The sequence below is a fragment of the Talpa occidentalis genome, unplaced genomic scaffold (assembly GCF_014898055.3).
Source record: "Talpa occidentalis isolate TD23 unplaced genomic scaffold, MPIMG_talOcc4v2.1 talOcc4.7, whole genome shotgun sequence".
Lineage (NCBI taxonomy): Eukaryota > Metazoa > Chordata > Mammalia > Eulipotyphla > Talpidae > Talpa > Talpa occidentalis.
The window spans coordinates 10,700,328-10,703,674 of NW_023605083.1; the positions used below are offsets into that span (position 1 = coordinate 10,700,328).

At 41.7% G+C, this 3,347-nt stretch overlaps 1 pseudogene; it reads right to left on the reverse strand.

Annotated features, from left to right (window-relative positions):
* Positions 1-610: 610 nt before the first annotated feature.
* On the reverse strand, positions 611-1,070 carry LOC119230932 (40S ribosomal protein S3a-like; annotated as a pseudogene).
* Between the last annotated feature and the right edge of the window lie 2,277 nt (positions 1,071-3,347).

Here is a 3,347-nt window from a genome sequence, read left to right on the forward strand (position 1 = left end):
TGCATACAAGAACTGGAGTACAGGTCAGAGGTGTGTGTGGGGGGGGGGTGAGAGGATTCACCAGAGACAGAGTGGGGAACAGAACAGGCAGATTGACTGAAAGACACTGCTGAGGAGAGCAGCAGGCCAGACAGGAGAGGTCTGCTGCGCCATGTGGGTTGCTTCCTGGCTGTCCGGGGATCGAACTCGTGCTGCAAAGGCTGCAGGCAGCTTCATAGGTTATGTCTTTATTTAATTAATTTATTTATTTTTAAACATTTGTGCTTTATTTATGTATTTATGTATTTATTTAATTATTTTAATTTATACAAGCACTGGGTACAGTCAGAAGCGCGGGAGGGTGAGAGAATTCACTAGAGCCAGAGCAGGGAGCAGAGCAGGCAGTAGGACTGAAGCACACTGTTAAGGGGAGCAGCTGGTGGCAGGAGAGGTCTGCGCGCCATGTGGGACCCTCCTCCAGTGGCTGGGGAGCAGCCGGGGATCGAACCGGTGCTGCAGAGGCTGCGGGCAGCATAGCAACCAAGTGCTCAACCGCTGTGCCACCAGGGAGGCCCTTCATAGGTTATGTCTTAATGCCTTGCACCACCAGGGAGGCCCAAAAGACTCGATTTTAAATGGCTTCTTGAACTGGTGGTTCATACTCATCAGTGCATTCAAAGTTGGCACTTGAGTCCTTTCCAGTGGCTTTCTCGGAACCACTGCCTTCACCATGAAGCTCAATGAGTTTTCCCAATTCAAGCTTGAGCTTCTTTGGCATTTTCATTTTTCAAACAAAGATATCACGGAGTGGGTAAATAGGTTGGCACGCCTTTTCTATGTCTTTTCCAGTGCTGTCTGGAATCAATTGATTGACCATCTTTTTCAGGTCATTTTGTCTACACTTCTTGAGTCATGAGTCCCATCATCTTTTTCTGAAGTTGGCAGGCTTGTTGGCGCTGAGCGTAAGAGATCTTCTGAGTCTGATCATTGTGTTTTTTAGTAAAACCAACACAAAATAGATGAAGAAAATGACCATCGGGAGTCTTGACAGGCACATGAGCATCAATTGTTGTCTGCCATTTGTTGACCATGGAAGACTTTTTGGGGAAAAATATCTACTTCATACCACACAGTCCCTTAGTATTGTCAGTTGTTGGGACATGTGTGTGAAATCTGACTCAGAAAGTTATCCCAAAGGAGATGTGGGAAATGTTTTGGCAGGCACATTAAGAAACCAAGTCTTTAAGCTTGGGCTCTGATGGTTTTTGACCATAGTTGGCAGCCTAGAGTGGTTTCAGTGCCCCAAGGCCAGGCTGATAGCCTTCATGGAAGGGTGTAGGAGGCAGTATTTTTGTGATAGTTCTTTACAGAGACATAGCTGCTTCACAGCCCCAGTCATTTGTAATTTATTCTGCTCAGGTCTTTCTTTAGAGATGTTTAAACCTGCATATAAGATTATGTTTTATTTCTCTGTGAGATCTTTAACTCAGCTGGTTGAGTCATCATGAACGATTCATGCACCTGACTGGGTATGAAAACACATGGAAGAGGATACAAATAGGTATGGACTTCTTCACCAGCTTAGGACAGCATCAGGAGACCAGAGGAAAACCCATCACATACCAAAGAAACAGCAAATAAACCCATGATTTTCATTGACAAGGTATTAAAATATTTAATCAAATTCAGCAGTAGAGTCAACATATTGTGTTTATATTTTACAACAATTGACACTGTGTGTCGTAGCATATATAGAAATCTGACCATTTTCAAAAAGACAATGTTTTAAGGCCTTTGAGAACCCATCATGGCCCATAAACCCATAAAGAAAGAGTCTAAAAGGGGCTTATTAATCATTCTAAAATCTCTGAATTCATCTCTAAAATCAAGGTATTGTCAGTGTTTAGATTTATAGAAAGAATGATATTGTCAACTTACTAGAAAAGATTTGGGTATTCTGCTTGGATATAAGAGCAAGGAAGACAGCTATTCAAACAGGTCCTTATTATTAGCTTCTTCCCTGTTCCCCCAGGCCCCCATTCTGTTAACTCAAATCAGAACAAAAATACTCTAGTCCTAAATTATTTCCCTCATGCTCATCAGAGTTCATATCACTGGGTTAATGTAGCTGTTCACAAAGTGGTCAGGATTCTCCATAGGACTGTAACACACACATGGTTGATAGAGAAGTTTCATAGGCTCATGTAATATATAAACATGTATCTGTAATGTATTTAAAATAAAGACAGATGGAAGAACGTGCCCACTAGTTGATGAGACAGGAATATGTATGTGTATCGTTTCAAGTCTTCATCAGTATTGCTCCAGCTCCATGTCAGGTACATATTAAGGCCTAAAGGGTATGTGTGCATGCACGCCCAAGGGAACCCCAAAGAAAGGAAATTGCAGTAGGCACACAATTCATCTCTAGCCGCCCACCTGCCAAATATTGGCAGACTACTTAGGGTCACAACCCACATGTTGTGAACCATGGTTTTACCTCCCTGGGTAGCATGTGGTTTTGAAGCAAAGGCTGTGAGTTTACGTTCCCGGATGCCATATGTATGCAGTTAGTGGACAACTATGGTCTCTTTATATGTACACAGCCACAAATCATTATAGATTGATGTCTGGCTGATGGACTCCATCTCCTGCAAATTCCCCATATGCTTCACCTTACTTCAAAATGAGTTAGACGAAAATATGCAATATTGGGAACTTCTGGCAGAAAAATGGGAAGCCTTGACTTCTTGTGGAAGGAACTATGGTCTGTGAAGCAACAGCGAACAATGGTGGCAGATTCAACTTTTCCTTAATTTCCTCTCACATTCAAAAAGTTCATAGAAATAAAGGAAACAGCCTGCAGTCAAAACATAATCAGTTGCTGGGACATTGTCCAAAGTGGTTAGTTCAGATTCATCCTTAGGATTTAAAAGGAAATGGCAGTCTCGTTTGTTTAAGGGTTTTCTTTGACAAACTCTGATTCCTGGATTTTTTGGTTTGTTTTTTTTTTAACCTCTTTCTTTCCTTTTGGTCTCCTTTCCAGCTCGCCTTCTCTGCTGTCCTCTCTGCTATGTATATCCGTATTATTTTGCTCATGTCCTAAAGAATGTGGGAACACATACGAGAACAAATGCACTTAGACCTCAGCACCATGGCAGTTGAAAGCATAAACTGACCATGAAGACCAAGAGAGTTTATATTATTGCTGAGCCTCTATATAGTTTTCTTTTAAGTGTCCCTATGATAAGGAGCAAGGAAGGAAAACATAACTTACATAATTTTTATTATCAAAGAAGAGGAAACAAATTGATTCCTCATGTATATGATTCCATGGCGGGGGGGTTATCAGGGTTATCAAGGGTTTT